Source organism: Falco rusticolus, chromosome W (genome assembly GCF_015220075.1).
Source record: "Falco rusticolus isolate bFalRus1 chromosome W, bFalRus1.pri, whole genome shotgun sequence".
NCBI classification, from domain to species: Eukaryota; Metazoa; Chordata; class Aves; order Falconiformes; family Falconidae; genus Falco; species Falco rusticolus.
Window position 1 is genome coordinate 6,698,856 of NC_051209.1, and position 20,013 is coordinate 6,718,868.

At 40.8% G+C, this 20,013-nt stretch overlaps 1 long non-coding RNA gene across 1 annotated transcript in view; it reads right to left on the reverse strand.

The window, feature by feature from the left end:
* Nucleotides 1–20,013, reverse strand: part of LOC119140908 — a 56,597-nt gene that overhangs the window by 22,850 nt on the left and 13,734 nt on the right. Inside the window, exon 3 of the long non-coding RNA XR_005101781.1 lies at nucleotides 5,081–5,191. This is a non-coding gene — a long non-coding RNA (uncharacterized LOC119140908). The remainder of the gene's footprint in view (nucleotides 1–5,080; nucleotides 5,192–20,013) is intronic.

The following is a 20,013-nucleotide window of genomic DNA, read 5'->3' on the forward strand; positions in this document are numbered from 1 at the left end:
AGCCAACACTGCCTGTAATCACTCTTGAGAGTGAGAATCTTACTAAAACTAACTGCTGCTCTGGGTCAGCAGGGGCAGTTACCACTTCCAACATGACAGCGTGCACCATCCTTGCAGAAGCAAGCCTCCTGTGGTAAGCTCTCTAGGACCAGGATGAGTTTATTTGTGTAGAAAAGTAAGAACAAAACAAATTAGTATGATGATGCCATTGCACTAATTATTACTTCTTGGTAATAATCCTAGAATGGATGCAGAAGAATCGCTACAGGAATATACTTTATTTATTTTTCTAATAATAATTCACGAGGGAGGCATACGAGTTGTGCATCTTAAGTCAGATTCTCAATCGATTAAATCTGTACTGATTTCAAAGGAAATCAAGTGATTTACATCACCGCAGATCTCACCCTCTGTTCTGCAGACACTCCAAGCAAGCCTTTCCACTGCAGAGACCACACAGCTCTTCAAGGCCACTGTATCACACACATGCCTTAATTGTTATGTGGTAGCTCTGAGCAACAACAAATCAGTTCATTTCAAACTGGTGAGCTTTCTTACCATAAAGGAAGCATTGTGACAGATATTGGCATGAGAAGTCGCATGGTTGCAAGCGAAGCCCTAACAGAAGCTGCAAGAATGCAGTGGCATAAATAAGTCCACAGCTACAGCTCCCTGTAGTTACAGCATGACTGAGCCACTGCCTAGAAAGTAAGCCTGAATTAGGGAAAGCCTGTGAGCAAAGGAAGCTCCCCAGCCTCCTGTCCGCCCTGAGGCCAGTATGCCCACAAGTCCCGTTCATGAGCTCTTTGCAACGCAGTCCTTGTACAAGGGGGTGGCCCGATGGTGCAGTTGACTTAGAGGTCTTGGGGGGCAAGTCTACACCTTAGTGGTGAGCAAGCAGGCTTCTCAGTGGGGCTCCACACACTGCTAAGGACTTCATTATGATCCCTCTGTGAAGGACTTTCTAGAACTGGATTTATCCTAGTGCACAGTTGTCTACTCCTAATGTTCTCAGTGAGGTTGTAGTCCTGCTGTGCTGTTGCAACTATCGGAGGCTGACGATCATTCTGGGTGGAGGAAGTTTCCCCACCTTCCCTGGTGGACAAGCAGACAGGTCCATGATGATGCAGTGGCAGCACGGGCAGAGCAGTCAGTTCATTTTCCTACTGTGCCTCATCCCATGAAGCTTGTGGAGAGGCTTTCAGTGAATGAGGACACAGCAGCAAACCGGTGTGATGCAAGGTGATACAGGCTATGCCATAAAATTTGCTGAGACTGGTACTCACTGCCTCAAGGTGCTCCATGTGGGAGAGGTCTCAAGGCCAAGGCATCCACCACGCCCAGCAGAATGGCCATGATTACAGGGTGTATTCAAGATTTCCTCCTTGGCACACCAGCTGGGACAGCTGGTGGGGGGACCTCAGGGCACTCCTGGGGTAGGACAGTGTGGCCAATGGACCAATTTGATGCCAAGGACACTATTGCAGGGAGGTCATAAACAAATGCTGTGTATAATTTGCAGGGGGAATTGCTACAAAAAGCAAGTGTTTACATGGGATATTGTGTTCTGAAATTTTGTTATGCAGTTGTGGTAAATGCACAAGCACTTTTAGGCCTGGGGGTATGCTCAAAACCTCTGGGCTCTCACAAGCTGTGCAGTGCACTGGCGTTCGAACCCAGCACCGTCACAGTGATGACTTTCCTCCATTTACTGCTCTAGCTATCAGGCAAGGCTTTCTGAAGTGCACACAGAAAGCAACTCAGCAGCAGGTGAAATGCTGCAACTGCAACTGATGTAAATGTTCTCCTTTGTTGTGGAGCCAAAACGTGCCAGGATTCATCGTGCAGGATGGCAGGTTTCCTCTCACTGGAAACCAGCTTTTCTAATGCTCATTTTATGCGTGATCTTGCAGTCCATTTTCTTCAGCGATCTTTCAGTGTTGCATTTAGTATGGAGCTTGTATGTGGCCTCTTCAAAAGTTTCTAAGTTTTTATTTCTAGTTTTGGAGGCAGGTTTCTTCTCCCCTCCTGGAAGATGAGAATCCTTGCATGCACAGTGAAGCTTAAATGATACATCCACTAAGCCTCCAGGTTTATTACAACTCACTTGGAGATGATTACAGCTCCCAGAAGTCTTATCTCGGTTACAAATAATGTCTGACCATTAAAAATCAGATCTGTTCTACCACTTCAAAATAACAGCATGAAGTTGGAGAAGAAGAAATAATTATCCATTTTGATTTATTCTCTGTGTAAATACAAAGCCCTGCCTGCTGCCAAATTGCCTGAGTGGCACAGGACAGCCTCCACCACGACATGATTCTCACCTTCTGCATGACTACCTACATTTTTTACCGCAGCCTAGATGCATCTAAGAAAAACACTGCTTACATGTGACAATCTAAAACTAGCTTGTCTAACATAAATTGAAAGCGTTAAACCAAGATTCTACTTTCAAGTTGCAACCTAAACAAAATATATGAAAGCAACAACTCTGTCTGGAAAACAATGAAGAAACCAATCGGAGGGGGTAATCAGCATTTGAGGAGTCTTTAATCTAACAAGGACATCTTAAATTGCCTGAAAAAAAGGTTATGTGCAATTGCCAAACACCCACCCATATTCAGAGGATTCCTCTGAAGCACCGCATGTTAATTAGAAGGAAGTTGGAAAGCTTTCTATCAGGATCCTATAATAAGCTTCATTAATATGGGGTACAGTAGTGTATTGCATATTAATAAAGGCAGCCTAAGATAATTAAAGGGTGAATAAACTGAGAAATATACTGTCTTTATGTGGTAGAGAAGTCTAACTTGGCACTATCTGATATCCACATGCTTATAAAAAAAATAGAGGTAAGTAAGCATGCACCAATAAGAGATGCAAAGCAGTAAAGGTAGCTGAGGAAAGAGTGGCTCAGCTGGAGGTGTTACAATGGAAGCACCATCTTGCAGAAATGCATGAGTAGTCCCATTTTCTAAGGCTTTGTGAGTGCAGGACCTAAAGAGGTTTCAGTTTGGGACAAATGACCCCTAACTTGCAATAAGTATTGCTGCTCAACTCTAAGAGCATAACTAAAAAAATAATTCTGTTGAGCAAGGCAATAGGTTAGATATGAAATATTCCATTTTCATTTCATTTAGTTTGATTTTCTCTCTATTTCCTATTTTCTAAATTAAATAAACCTTGATTGATTTAAGATAATTTGCCTTTACGACTATTACTTAAGGGTAGCATTGCAAGCTGTTCCATGGGAGGAGGAAAACAAACCCACTGAAATTTAGGGTTTAGCAAACAAAAGTAAAGCAGATATCCAAGTGAAATACACAATGAAAGGTAAGTTGTCTACATCTCAGCCCCATGAGCTGTTGAATACAGTAAGATTCTGGATAGAAAGAAATACAGGAAAATCCTAAAATGAAGTGCTAGCTACGTGTGTCCAAAACTGACCATGTATAACCAGTATGTAAGAGATCTTGGTCAAATATTTCCTCCTTTTCTCAACACCTAACATCATTGCCACACTGTACCACTCCACATACATACCCACTACTCATTTTACTGCCATCAAATGAACAACAGAATTATTTCATACTTCCAACCTATGCACTGAAGAGATAACAGTGATTACAACATCAGTCACCCTCCAACTTAAAATTTTCCCAGTTACATTATACTGGCAGAGAGTTTTCTGCAGTACAGGGCTGAGAAGAGAACTATGTATGTACTGGCAGGAGTAACTCTGTGGTAGGAGGAGCAGCAGTTTTGGTGTAGATGAAGATTTGGGGAGGGAAGCAACAGCATCAGTACATCACCCATAGGCATACTGTTCTCCATGCATGGAAGATGTGGAGAGTCCAGAAAACCCATGGTTGTGAGAGGGGGGTCTAAAAAGGGTCAGAGGTTGTAAGTACAGTATGCAAATAGCCATTGAGAGGGCATGTTTATGGGGAAAGAAACCCTTGAGGTGAGGAAGACAGAAGGGAATAATGGAGATAAAAATGGTGTTCTCTGTGGGAGCTGTAGGCTCACAGCTGCAAGAGGAGATGTTTGCAGTCCAGTATGCTATAAAGAAATAAGATGGCTTTGACCAATGGCACAAGCTTTTCCATGGCTCTACAGACACTGTTGAGCTTCCTTGTGTATCCTACACTTAAAAATTTTATAAGCTGAGCTACTCTTGTATTTACAGATAGTACAGCAACAGGGACCCATAACCGGTAAGTAGAGTTGGATGGTACACCCTTTTCTTAGGGGTTATGTGGAGAGATTATGGCTTCAACAATTTAACTGCCTTGTTTTATTTCTACTTTATATTGCAGTTGCATCTGGAAATCAGAAAATTCAGTTTTAAAAATAAGAGAGGGAGAGATAGGGGAGCAGAGCAGAGAGGAGGAAAGCAAGAAAAAAAGAGAAAAACTGAGCAAGTTAAGACTGAACGCATTCAGTCGCTTATTTGGCTTGACCTAATCACAGAGATTTCCCCAAAACTATTAATATATGAAAGCTGAATGCCATTTTACTCCTTATTCTCCCACTACATTTTACTGTTTCCAGAGAGATGGGCAGCAAAGCATCTCTCTGACATTGCACCCTTGACCCCATGAAAATCTTGAACAGATTAATGTCTATAGTTTCATATCTCTTTAGTAGCTGCTAATCTATGCAAAGCAAATTGTTTTGGATTTACCTAGAACATCATTGCCCACCCTGTAATTTGTAACTGCTGTTTGCAGTGACAGAAACTCTTAATCACACTACACAATAGAGATATACCTCAAACTCATTAAAAGCAGCAAACTTCTTAAGGGCAAAACACCAGGAGCAGCTAACCACTCAGCAGCTCGATTCTGAACAAAATTTTTTCCACAGATTATCGTCTGTTGCACCATGCTTCTTGCCTGGGAGAGCAGGTGCTCATTGGCTTGGAACCACCAGCTGCACCCATCTCCTCTTCGTGTCCATGGCTCCCACTTCCATAGCATCCCACCACCCTGCTGGAGTGGGACAGGGGAGGGCTGCGCCGTGGGGCAGCACTCCTCAGCACCAACCTCCCACCTCTCATCCCACAACAACTCACCAGCACCCTGGTAGGACAGGTTTCCTGGCCATGGATCCGTCCTCAGGTCTGTCACCATCACCACCGCTGTGCTGCTTGAGCACCTCCTTGGCGAAAATCAGGATGTTCCACCTAGTAAAGAGACATATCCATTTAGATCAAAATGTATCCGAGAGCAATTTTCACATGAAGATGTTCCTTCATTCCCAGCTGTGCGTATCACAGTTTTAAATACTGCTTCCACTTTCCAAACTCTTGCTTCACCAGAAATAATAGCCAGAGCAAACTACAAGGAAAAAAAAAAAGGCAAGAAACCCCAACAAAAAACAGATGAAAATGAGTAACGAATAAAAACAAAGAAACAAGGAAATGCTGAAGCAATCACTCCTCCTTACATTTGTTTTGCTGTCTGAATACACAATAAATTGTAACAGTTACCAAATAACCATTCAAGTTCAAATGATGTACACACATCTATAATCTTAGTTAGCTGCTTGCTGGCATACTTCAGGAATGCCACTGTGTCCTCCAGTGTAATTCTGTATCAATGACTTTTCCAAATAAATCTAGTTGCTGGTTTATATTAATGACTGTCACAGTTCCCATTGTTTTCCCATGGTCTTGCAGCTGCATTCTTTCACAGGTGCTTGGCGAATTAAATGATGCTGGTTTGGGGGTTCAGGCTGATACAAAATCACTCCTTCAGCAGATTGTTAGGGAGTTATTCATGCAAGAAACACATCTTACTTTAGACAGTCTGCTTTTCTCCTTATCCTCCTCTTCTTCACTGACCCTTTCCATTTCTCATGCTTTCTGGTGATGAAATAAAAAGCAAGATTGCTTCTTGTTTCGTTTAGAAAATATTCATTTGACAGTAATAAGCTTGGAGTGGAAAGCATAGCTTGACTCTGCTCTGTTATCCTGATGTAAATCAAAAGCACTCCCAGTGAAGCCAGCGTGCTGGGCCTCATGATGGTGTAAACTGGCGTAGCTCTTGGTTCTGAGTGGAGCTGGACTAGCTTACAGGCTAGCCAAAGATCTGGCACAACTGATGGGTATAATTAGTAGGATAATTGGGCCAGTAATTTGTTAATCTACCAAAAAAATAGAACAAAATGGTAATTATGATCGTTTAATTTCTAAGGCACGATTCAAAGTGAAATCTCAAAGCATTAGGAGTATTTATGACAGAACTCTCTGCCCCTGATCTTGGGGAACAGCAAAGCCCGGCAACTTTCCCTCGAGTCAGCGGGAGATGCGAGTGCTACCGCTTCTCACCTCAATGCTCCCGTTACTCTGAGACAAAGACTTTAACAACCAGTTACAAAGTTAGAGGCATCTGACATTTCAGGCTGTCTCCATTTTTGGATGCAAAAGCTGTAACATTCTGGTGAGAACCTCATCTAATGGCAGGCATCTCCACCGGTTTGCAGGATCTTTGTGTACTCAGCAGGGAGATGCTTTCTCATGGTGGGTGACTGCAAGCAAGAACCAGCCTTGGGTGCTTTAAATTTCCAGCTGGAGGCATCTTAGCTCTCGCTATAGACTCATATTAAGGCTAGGAATGTCAGCTCTTTCATCTATATCTTCATACTAGACCTGTAAAGTCACAACCTCTGTATCTCTGTGCTGTTGCATCTTTCCCAACGCAGAAGCAGAGAGCTGCCCCAAGAGCTCACTGACAGGCACATGGCTGTGCCCCTTTCAAGCACGAACAGAACAGGAGGGAAGCTTTGGGTCAGCTGAATGAGACATCCAGCTGGTGTAAATCCACGTGGATTTCCCTGACTTGAAAGGTAGCATGCTGTATTCTCATCCCTTGGGAAAGGTTGATCTCTAGGGCATGCAGAAAGGGTCATGGAGGAGCCTGCAGGCTGCAGAGACCACTGGGCTCTGAGGGTCCCAGGAAATGTGCATGCCAGCCATGCCCCCGTGATTCCCCAGCAAACCCAAAGGCTCACTATTAAAGTCATGGGTGAGGATAAGACGGTAAATATTTGCCACGAGGTTAAACAGTTGTTGAAATGATCCAGTAGGGCATCGTTGCTTTTATTTAAAATATTTCACCTGTGGCTCAGTATTAACAATAACAATGAGAACATTTAATATGCAAGAATCTATTCATTTATGCTAGCCAGATGCAGTTTTGCTTTGTGTTTCCTCCCTCTAGTGCTTTTTTTCCCTAATCCCTCATTTCTTTTCAACCTTTTAAGCTCTCTCTCTAGTTTTATAGACAACACAATCAGTGTATCTGAACAAGGCCCTAGAGTTCCTGCTGGGGAACAGGAGGTTATTATATTTTAGGGATAACTTCATGTATTTCCATTACTCCTTCTAAACCAATTTTAAGATATTTATTTACATTTAGTGCATATTCAGCAGTGAAAGAACATTGCACTGGAGATGATACACACACCACAATCAGGAGGTTCTGAGCTGGCAATTTTCAGATCTTCTTAGTGAGCACAAGACAGAAGGAGATCCTGTGTCAATGCCTGTTTTACTGTCTCATGTGGAAGAGGTGGCCCAGAGACTGCAGAAACATGTCTGTACCTCTGATACTCCAGCTGGGGAGCCTGGAAGCACTGACCACAACTGCTGGAGGGTTATCATAACAAGGAACAGTAGGTCTGGGACAGCATCCTCAGACTACAGCCTGCTCTACCTATTCCCTCTTCTGGTCGTCCTTGCTTTCTGCTGTGTAGAGCTTTCCAGTGTCCTGCAGATCAGTCACAGGACTTCATCCAACAGAAGGACATCTCCTGCCACCTCACCGATCATGCTGCTAAGCAACATTTGAGTTACTCTGGCAAGGGACAAGTTTCCTACAATTTCAAAGTCCCAACAGCATTAATGATACAGGTTCCTAATGAAGATGACAACTTCATGGATATGTATGCTTTTGACTTTGTAATTGGTTTACACTGCAGGGCCCAACATCTGACATGAAACATACTATCCATAAAGTGTACTTGTCCCCAGACTCCAGCTCCTGGCTTTGGTCCCAAAAGGACTGGGAGGCATGAGGGAACAGGTCAAAACATGTCTGTCTTGGTGGTGTTATGGGAGAACAGCGAAGGGCATTCTGTTTTTCAGGAAGGACAGCTTACAGCAAAAAACCTCAGTGTCTGGATCCTACTGCTTAAAAGCTCTTGGTTGGTACCAGAACCAATGTAAGAGACATCTCAGACCATACAGTGCACAAAACTGAGGCATGATGCATGCCTTCTTCAGGAAGGGGTTTCGTGATCCAGGTCCATCTGATGCTGTAGTTTGCCTGTTTTGCAAAACAACTCACCGGTATGGCAATGAAGGTCATGGGAAAACAAACTTACAGAGTTACCATATGTCAGAAGGAAGTAGTGCAAGTAAAGACCTTACAGAAAAGCAGCAGATGCTAAAGAATTGTGGCTCAGGATTTCTGCACTGCTACACTGAGTACAGTGAAGGTGTAGAATGGCACTCAGACACCGCATGTGGTGATAGACAGGAAAGCCTACAAAAATAAGTGTTACAATTAGCATGGGGGTTTTGTTGATAGCAGTAAGATTATTTGTTATGGATCCTAGCTGTGAGAAACTGGGTACCCATGGGAGATGCATGTTACAAGAACCCACTTGAAAAAGCAGCAGGCAATAGAATAAGAGAGCACAGAACCATCACCAGCTGTGGCAAACAGCACTGTACCGTACACCAGAAAAGATGGAAAGCAGAGCGCTGGAAGATTTTCTGAGGTTAATATCCTTGGCAGTTCATATTCTCCTGAGCCACATAGGCTCACTGAAACCTTGCAAGTTACATTACTTGAGTTCAGAGATCTCATCCTCCACCTTGCTTTTTCAAAAGCCAGCATTCAAAAGTGCTCTGCTTGCTGCTTCACCCATCTTCATGAACTGATTTCTGTCTAACCCTAATGGATCAACAGCACTGTTTTTTCTTGAGGACCTCACCTGTAGCAAATTTAAACTAAACCTGGCCTGCAGCTATCAAAATCATATCACCTGGTGTGGATAGTCAATGCAACTTACTTGGTTTTTATTCTTCCTCTCAAAATTACTGTTTCTGAGCATGAGAAGGTTCAGCCCATTGTGTGGTGGTGATTACCTCTGTAAAAGATGGCATATCGTAACCCTATTTCTCGCAAAAATTTAGAATAGGTTTCAACCTTCAATATGACTGCTCTTTTTTAAGATTCCAGAGGGCCCTATCAGACATACCATATTAGCTATCAAGGCAGCACTCTTAAAGTATATCCAAAAATTTGTCCAGATTATTTTTAAAAAAGATTCAGGTAATCTTTATTTTAAAAGTCCTAAAACTGCAATATTACTGCAACTGTGTCATGTTAAAGGGTTGATGTCACGTAGTTTAGGTTGAAGTTTAAATTTTTATCTAAACGAAAACATTCGACAAAAGCCAAACCCTAGTTCACTCTGAATTTGTGACAGCCTTTTCTTGATTATCTTCCCAGTAAAAGTTGCCTCATTAGAAAATTTGCCCAGTTAAGGACAAGAAAAGACGTTGGAATTTGATCTCATTTTTAATACAAATGCTTTTTAGGAAACATTGCTTTAAAACATTTACACAGGATTTAACCACTGTCCTGCAATGCAGTATTAGCCCACAGAGGGCTTGCTACTGGTTTCTGCAGAGATGACAAGTCACAGGGTGTTTCATCTCTTTCTTGCTAGCTGCTAATTGCATTACAAGATGCTAACTTTAAACATCTGAAAGTCTTATTTCCAGCCTCCAAGCAGAGAGGCAAGTCCAGAGAGGTGCTGTGCACCTGCAGCTCTTACACAATTTGCTCTAATCAGGTTATTCTCCCTCTCCTGGGTGCTTACAGGCAGCCTGTTATCTTAGCAGTTGGGTATTTCAGTTCAAATCCTAATACTCCCTGTTACTGCAGTCAAATAACTCCATCCCCATGCAACTGGCAGGGTGTGCTTAGTTACTTGCCCAAGACCACAGCAGACGTTTGTAAGGGTGCACAGGTTTGACCCAAGACATGTCAGAACTTAACCACTGTCCATCCTTTCCCCGTCTCTGGAAGCCCGTGAGATCCTGTTGGAGGTTGAATTACAGTAGCATTACCAAAATACACAAACCAGCCCTTCAGATATTTTTCCAGATAAGAAAATTCAGCAAATACAGTGGTAACATGCTTGGGCTTCATTTCATGCCATTTGTAAGAAAATTTTCTTCCTGATCTGCTGGCTTATTACTATATCGAGCTATCCTGCCTTTTCCCTTCATTCCAGGGTGAGGTATTGGGTCTACTCAGTGTTTTTATGCTAAGATGTCTTTGATGTCTTTTATGATTTCTCATAGCTGGAAGAAGCTTCTTTCTCGCACTTCCTCAGGCTGGACATGTGGGTTGAGAGGCACAGTGCTTAGGATTTGGTTGTGAGGTGCAAAAAGTAAACAGATGTTATAAGTGAAGAAAAATAAATTAGATCATGGAATTTCAGGATTGTTTCATTTGGAGTCACAGCTGGGAGGTTATTAGGAACAGAAATAAGTACAAGTATTTTCTTTCACTATTTTATTTTCAACTTGAGAAAGCTTGTCTGAGCTCATCTTAAAATTCTGCAGCTACAAAGTCACCTCTCGGCTGCTTTCTCATTCACTTATTCTGAAATTGTCAAACCTGTCAAACACCGTCCTTGGGCTGTGAGCTACAAGTTTAAGAACGCCTGTATAGTCAGTGGAGATACATGGGTGTAAGATGGCCAAACATAGGTGTCTACGTTAGGGTGAGAAGAGACACGTACCTCACATGTAAACATCTAAAGCACAGACAGCCTAAATTTAGATATCTGAGTCAAGAGTAAATTGTTCCTGGAGTGATAAGAAGCCCTTCATCGGGATCCAAGACCAACAGAGGTTTGATGCTAGAAATCTCAGGCTGCTACGGGTTTTCTGCTCTTTGTATATACTGTTTCCTTTCCAAATTCACAAAGATGAAAGTTAAGTTGTTCCTGGGTCTGTGCAGTAATTGCACAGTGGAATATAAACCAGCTGCCCTTATAACTTGTGAATAAAAATAACAACAGAGCTGAGGAATTCAGATCTCAGTTCAGCAGGAGCCCATCCACTAATCCCACTATGACTCTCAACAGAAATATCATGGTGTATGAATTGACTTGCATGAAGATATTGTTCTTATTCATTGTTCCTGATCACTTGTTGAATTATGCCAGGTTGATAGATTACATTTGAAATATAATCCATAACTGACCAGCTCTTCTTGAGCAGGGTACATTTTCAGATAAGCCACACCATCAGTTTTCACTGTGAGATGCTACACCTCACAACTTCAGCAGTAGGTTGGAGAGAGTGGATGAAAAAATATTTTTGTAAATATAAAGCAGAAGGTACTAGACTGACTGTTTCTTGGCAAAGGAGATGCAGACTGACTGCCTGTGCCCACACAAGAGGCTGGAACCAGTAACAGGGCTGGCTTCAAATGAGAGCAATTCATGTTCTCACCTGATTAGAGAATCTTACATTTTCACTGGTTGAGGACCACTAAATCGGTACAATGATCTAGGCTGAGATTAGAGCAGGTTATTTTAGATAAGATAAACAATAATTTCTGGAATGATATTGACCAAAAAGATTATGCCAGCTCCTTTGCCAGAAGGATAACATAAGTCAGAGATCTGCTGTTCCCTGCTCAACAGTTTCCAGGCTCTTTGTGTTAAAGGTTCATGCATCAATCATTCCCTTACTGCCCCTTCCTAGCTGCCATAAGCATTCTGCATTCCTTTCTAACTCTATTTATTAAAGAAAATCTGTAGGGAGCAAAGGCTGCTGCTTCCTTCTCTAATTTTTCTACACTGGCACTGTTAAAAATCCAGAAATCTCCATGGGAACATGACTTTTTTCTTTATGTCAGGTTCCCTTTCTTCAGCATTACCAATGGGAGTTGATGGCCCTGCACCCAGAAACATACCCTGCTGAGGCACAGCATCGCAGCAAGTCTTTGCAACAAGCATGGTCACGCTCAGGGTAGGTATCACCAGGTCCTCAAGACTGGCACAGCAGCACTCTTCCCTTCCCAGCTCATGTGGATGCATGCCCCAAGGCTCACCAAAGCTGGAATTCAGACCCTCAGCAAAAATGTAGATGGTATATAAAAACTGTTCTATGTTGAACACAGTGCTTCATGAAAAGCTTTTCTTGCAATTTAACGTGAAATGAGATGAGCCTTTCAGAACCTATCATTCAGTATATTCAGCACTATAATCTACATTTTTGCTATGCAAAAATCTTAAAAATAATTTTAGTTGGGAATCATGCAGCTATAAACATTTTAAGCCTTGAATTACTTCCTCCCTCTTCTGCCAAAAGACACATAGTTAAATAACGTGACATAAAAGAGTCAAATGTTCTGGATCTTCTCATCTTTCTCCTTAAGGTAGAATACTGAAGGTGCAAGTGTACATGCTCTTTCCCACAGCCACAAAGGCAAGAACTCTACTTTCCTTCCATGCGATACCTCAGGCAGTAATGTCCTACAGTCCCTTAGCTTGCTGGGACATTAGACAAATGGAATCTCTTTTGATTACTAACAGCTTTGTCAATATTCATCATCTGTGAACATATACAGAGGAAGAGGTCAGGAGAAGATCAAGTACCAGCCCTTCCTTTCCATTGTTAATATTCTTGGAATTTGATAACAGTAAAAACAAATAATTATGTGGACAATTATTTCAGTGTTTCCCTTTACAACAATATAAAAGGTACAAAAGGAACATTTTTTTGTGATAGACTATATTCACTCTGATAGGATTCTGATGTTTTCAATTACTCTTGTTTCCAAGATTACATTGCACAGATAAAATAGTAATCTTGGAACATTAATGATGGGGCTTGGAGCAACCTGGTCTAGTGGAAGGTGTCTCTTGCCCATGGCAGGGGGGTTGGAACTAGATGATCTTTAAGGTCCCTTCCAACCCAAAGCATTCTATGTGTCTATTATTAAAAAACAAACCCAAACCCATCATCCTCCATTTATGTAAATTATATTCTTGACAATTATAGTGAAGGCCACATAGAGAAGTTGGAGCATTTGCAACATCATTCTATTCATGCCTTCATTTTTAAAGCTTGATTATTCAAAACTCCACTGAATAATTGAATGAATAGATGATAGCAGACAAGAATATTTTCTTTTAAATAAGTAATTTAATTATTATGGTTTATATCATGCAGAACATTAAAGTCACTTGGAAACAGCTTCCAAAAAAAGCTTTTTTTAAAAAATGGGGATTGTTCAAGATTATTTTGGGTGAATGAGTATTGTAAAAGTGCCCAAGTGATTGAGGAGCTTAAATCCAGGAATAAGCCAATGAAAGAAGAGCTGTTAAGATAGTTAAGTATCTTTGTACAGTGTATTTTAAATAATTTTGAACAACCAAAGAATGAGAGGAAGACAAATTTGTCTAGACTGTAAATAATTTGTCCATTAATTACAAGATATTTTATGTGAAAATTGAATGAATTTTTATACATATATATATGTATGCCTCAAATAGGTATCTGAATAATTTTTTAATGTCATGTATAGTATAGCACAGTTTTCATTATGCTTAAATTCATGTGCATAATTTAAAGAGGATCTTAGGAAAAGAATGCATTTGTATGAAGCAAAGCAAGATACAGAAGTAGCCAAATGAAAGCTCACCAAGGAAATAGAAAAGGAGGTATTACTTGAAGGGAGATTTATGACCTCAGCTAAGCTAGCAATTTTTACACTTGCATGATCGAAAGCTAGGATGAAGGGAATACCAGTGTACATTGCCACATTGAGGGCCACCGCCAGCGACAGCCCGAGGGTCATCCTACCAAGGTGTGTTTAGTTTCTCTGTGCAGGCAGAAGATATTTGGGCTGAGTGCAATGGATCAAGATTTGCCAAAAAGGGGGGAAGAGTCATTCACCTGAACTTTCTTCTCCCTTCTCCATGAAATGTAGTGCACAAGTGCAGTTTTGTTTTGAAGAAGCTGCTTTACAGTCATTTTATTGACTCATTAAGGCTGAGGCCCCATACATAAACATACTTTACTGGTGCCAAATACAGCTGGGTAAGCTGTGCCGGTGCAACACTCAGGAAGCAGAGAGCTGGTGCAGCAGTTGCGCCCAGGATACTCCACCCTGCGACAGAAGGGAGGGACACAGGACCGAAGTGGTCGAACATACAGTGTGCCCCACGCCCCTCTTGCCCTCCCTCCTTCCACCTCTGCCTGCCTGGCACCATCTGTACGGCGCTCCCTTACAGCCGCCTCTGCCATGAGCCTGCGACAACTAACCAGGGCACAGCGAGCCAAATTCATACCCAGCCTACCTCTTCACATCAGTGAAGTTACAAGGGAGATTAATTTAACTCAAGATGTTTTGGTTTATTATTTCAGTAATTGTTAGGTTTTACCAAGTGATCTGGCACTCAGATTTGCTTGGATTGTATTCTCCTCTGCTTGTACGGTTCCTGCTCAGCAATAGCCAGACTTAGAGCTCTGTTTGTGTCCTATCTCTTTTTTTCAGAAGAGCTACTTTTAAAACCTGGTGCTGACTGAATTTCTAATCCTTAAAACATTTGCAGAAATAGAGTTTTCATCCCACACGATGGATTATCCAAAAAAAAAAAAAAAAAAAAATATTGGCACAGATACCACTCTGGCTGGGGTTTATTCTACAGCAAAGCAAATAATCTGAAAGAACAGAAGTCTGGTGGCCTGACTCCCATGTGTAGGTAGCACTGATGAGTAACTTCAAATTTCTATCTGCAATACTTAACTGTAGCTTCAGCTAGTCATCTCATGCCTTAAATAGACCAGAAAGTTTTTCATTACAGCATGAAGATATGTCAGCCTTTGAAAGCTGAGTCACCTTTCAGGAATCTCTAAGTAAATTTTACAGCCTTTAGCTTCACTATGGTCTGGCAAAATCTGACCATTTTTATTTATGTCGCTTGTGTGTTTTGTACTTCTTCACCCCGGGTAAGCAAAGGTTTTTCCATGAAGCATGACCACTCAGGTTTGTCATGTTCAAACATCACTCCCTGTGCTCACAGCCACAGGACTGGGTACTCAGGATCCTTCCAGACCTGGATGCCTTGGAAGTTGCTATGGGCTACCACCATCCATTTGATATAGGACAACCATAGACCTCAGGATCAGCATCTACGCCAAATGCTCTTTGGGCTCCATGGAAGGAGCAATACAGCAGGGTTGGCTGAAGCCACACCAGTCAGAGGTTGCCCTGGCTGCAAACAGAAGGACTTTGTTATGTCGTGTGTGCAAGAGGCAGGAAGCTTGGAGATGCAGCAGTGTTACCCAGCGTGAAAGACAAAGTCTTAAAGCACAGACCTGCTCTTGAGCCAAAAAACTGAATAAAAGGAGAGTACACCTGAGCAGTATTGCCTATCATTAGAGTACTTGATAGAGCTGGAAAAAAACCCAAACACAGAGCATTCGTACCATTCTGAAACAGAAGCAGGAAACTTCTGGCTAAGTACAGGTGGAACACTCGTGCAGAGTTCCAGTTAATGTGTTGTTCAATTAGGCAGTTGGAGAGACAAATGTAATTAGCATCTGCTGAACAAAAAGGATTGTTAGCAAGGAAAGAGGTGGTAAGACCCTATGGGATATGATACAGTTATGTATTTTCATATTTTCAGTATTGAAATCTGTGGTTTATCAAAAAACACAAGTGCTCAGAATAGTAAAATAAATGATGCCTAATCTTATATAACATAGGGGTAAAAGAGCATTAGTTATACCAGTCATTGTCACACTTACTTCAAGAAGAATTTAAGTCTTAAGTTCTAAAGGTAAAGTATAAATTCTAAAATTAATTTATTTTTAGAAATTGAAATGTTGAAGTTTAATTTCTAAGAATTTCCTCAGTTGGCAACAGCAGGACTAGAAGCTGATAAAAGTAACGCAGATTTTAAAAGCAGGTCTCCTATCCCAAGTGTGCTTTGAGGTTCTGTATTTAATCTGCACAGGCAGCCCAACCTGAGCAATTGAGTCATACCTTGCCAGTGTTACAAGTTAGGAGCAGGGATTTTCTGTGCAGCCCAAATACAAGGTAAAACTCGAAGACTGACAATTAAGGAGCAATTAACCTGTTTTCCATGTATTAAATAACTCACCAGAGGAAGTCACAGCCTTATTACTTTGAATACATTGTATTCTTACCAATTTAAAAAATGAGAAACAAACAACAAAACCCCACTTGTTTGGAAAATGACTAAATAAAGCACAGAATCTTCCTTTCCTTTACGTCACTTTACACAGATAAAAATAATATGAGTTTTTGGAAACGTCAAACAACAGCATGTCACTGAACTTCTACAGGTAATGCAATGACATGTCAATGAAATGTAATTGCATGTTTCACTGCATCTCACAGAGAAAATGATCTAGAATGATCTCATGTTTTATATGTGGGACATATTAGGATATACAACATCATTGTCTGGAGCCCTGGGCATGTGGCTTACGTGCCCAGAACCTTGTTGTTCCCTCTTGGTTACAGTTCTCCATGTAATTACTGTCTACATATTACTGTAAAGCACAATGTTTAGGACTAAATTAATGAAGTCTCCACTAGCTTAAGCTCCAAAGTCATCATGCCAATGGCTGTTTTGGTGACACAAACAGCCATCACTTCATCTTCCCTGTTTTAAACATTCCAGACTTTTAATTTGTGCTACCAAAATCTCTTCTTTTGCCCTTGCAGGTCTGGGAAAAGTAAGGTAACAAAGAAAGGTAGTATACATTTTTAATTCAGACAATGGATAGAGTTGACAAAAAACCAACATACTTCTGGACAAAATCTCTGTTTCACATCCCTTCCTTACAGATACATACTTACTACTAAAGCAGGGAAGAAAGCAAAATGCCAGAGCTGGTGAAAGGACTGTGTTACTGAAAAATTGACAAATTTTTCCAGTTATCTGTTGGCCTAATATAAGACACTTGTGGTCTACAGCCGCCACAGTTCTGCTTCTCCTCTCCCCTGACAGAGCAAAGGGCTTCAGCACCACTATGAAATGGCATTACTTTTCTGATTTTTGATATTCTGGCATCTCACTGTTTATTGTTGGTTTATACCAGTAGGAAAAAAACCATGATGGGTAGGGTACTGGAAAAGATTTTTTATACTGACTCATAGCTAGGGTAAGCTTTTACAGGATGCTATCTGTTGTAGGCTGTCCAGAGCCAGGAACACTACGATGTAGTGAGCTTCTTGCTACACATCTATCAAGGTGCACAAGCCAGTTGTCTGCTTAATTAGTGAAAATAGCTTGAAATTTCTAGAGTTTCAGGGTTTTTTCCTTTGGATCACAGCTGAAGTTACCACCACCAAATAGATTATGTCTGCAATCCACAAGGAGATAAAGAAAAATACATTTTGTCAGAGGAGGTTCTTTTAATACTGAAGTAATAGGAAGGAAAGAGGGCATAGTTCCTGAGGCAGACCCTAAAAATAGCAATTTAGGTTTTGCCTCCAAAAGAGCACTAAATACACGTTTAATTTTAACCACATGTGTGTTCCCATCTTGATTCAACACAGTGTTTAAGCATGAAGCACATGCTTAACTGGGATTTAAAAATACACCCTTAGAGTTAAGCACATACGTGTGTACTTAAAATCAGAGATAAAACTGCTCATGTCCCTACTTCTGAGTATACATTTTAGTGTTATCTTGTCATTGTGCATAAGAAAATTGAGTGCTTTGTTACAGTAAAGGCTGCTCTACTGCCATGGAAAGCACTGCAGTGGTCCAAAGACATCTGCCGAGAGCGCTTGTTTCATTGCAATCCTCTGAAGTAAAGCCTGGGGTGTGGAAAATAGATGGAAGGAAGTAAGCAAGCATCTGGTTTCATACTGAATGTGTTCCTACAAGATACATTTTTTTCCCAACTTCAAATCCTGAAAAGAAGGCCTGTGAAAGAAAGAAACACAATGCAAAAGCCAACTGTGAGAGCAAAGGGTTCAAAAGAGCAGAGAAGACATTTTGTTAGGAAAACAGAATGAAGTAGGACATCCACCCAGAATTTGTGGCTGTAAAAATAACACCTTGTTTGATGGGATCTTCAAGGATTTGGGGTGATGTTTGGCAGTGACAGCAGACACTATGCAAAGTGTGAGATAGAAAACTCAGCAAAGACCCACAGAGTCACTGTTTCGTCGGAAAGGATGGCGATACTAGTAACCGAGGATGAATACGTCGAGTTTGACAGTGATAAGCTCCTGAATGGACATGAAATTTAAACAGAAAAGAGTTTGTAGAGTGCGGCTGCAGAGTGTATTCTTACCCTGTAGAGTCAGAATATAATCCTCCTGCCTTGCATATTCATCTACATGACACAATAGTGGGAGAGCTTCCAAGGTACTTATTTAGCCAAAAGTGTGAATGTTGGCCAGATAGTTTCTTTGGATTATGAATAGTCAAGAGGATTAGACCTGTGATTTATTGTGGGTTCTGTAAGATATGCAGCTACAATAGGTTTTGCTGCCGTTGTTTGGTCAGCTATGGTTGCATGTTCATGCTGCTCTTGCTTTACTAAATCCAGACGCCTTGGGTGAAATGGTGGTCTCACTAGAAGCCAAAACAGCAGTAGCCAAAGACAGCTAAGCAGATTGTCTTGCAGTTTTTTGAACTGTCTCATTGGCCATTTGAAAATCTACTGCCAAATTTGATATAGCATCTTCCCTTATGTCATTAGCAAGAACAGTTATTTTAAATTAAGAATCCAGAAAACAGCCCTGAACATATTTCCTGAAAGGTGGGGCATGGACTCTGGGTAGTTCTTCCCCAAAATTTTTGGCATCCATGGAAAGACTCCTTGAGGATTTTATTTTCTCTTTAGATGAAGGTTTTTTTAATTAACTATACCAGAATGAGAAATCTTACTTTTGTAACATATATCGCTGGTTTACTTACACGTCTAATACTTAACTCTGTGATGGCCTGTTTACATTTTAAAAAAACATTTACAAACCTGAAAGAGTCTTTTTTTGTTCTCAGCTCACTTCACTGATTCAGTGCCCACTACCTGCTTTTGCTGACCAAACTCTGAAATGTAGCATTCCCTAAAATTTTCTGACCAGTTTCATAGTAGGAAACACACTAACATTCACAGCATTCCATGAAGCGCTCCAGTTTTCTATTGAGCACTGAAAGATATTTTATTGCTTCTGATAATATTCAACATATGATGTGAAAGATGCACAGACATTTCCTCTTTCAAGATATATATTTCCTCTTCTGTATTTACTCTATGATTATCCAAACATGCACAAAGTAAGTGCATAGAGAGTACGTGCGAAGTGCTGAAATTCCAAATTGCCAGCAATGTGCCAGTCAGTGGACACATCTCACAGCTGTGGAATGCCATGTGCAATCTTTAATTTCCAGTGGTAGTCTCATGACAAACTACTAATCTATGACTGTAATGAACTCCCAGAAATCTTCCAGCCACTTTCAACTATGTTCTAAAATTTCTAGGGAAAATTCATTTATGATGAAGGAAAGCGTGTTCCAGATAAATTTTTCTATTTTATTTGATATTTTTGCTGTATGACACAACAATCTGACAGCCCTCGATCACCTAAATTCATTATGTGAACTGGAAAAAATGCATATTTTATGCAGTGGGTTTTCTACATAAACAGAACGCTATAATGATCTCTAGTCTAACAACCCTCACAGTTTTTGTAAGGCAAAACAAAGTTTGTGATTGTTTATGTAATTTTCATTATTACAACATTTTTACAAAGTTAATCTGTGAATGAGTATCTCACATACCACACCTGCTATTTCAGATGTTTTACTAATTTTGATTGGCTATATCTATCTAATATGTACATATATATATATATCAATATGTATAATATGTCCATATGCATCTATCTCCATAAATATATGGTTACATGT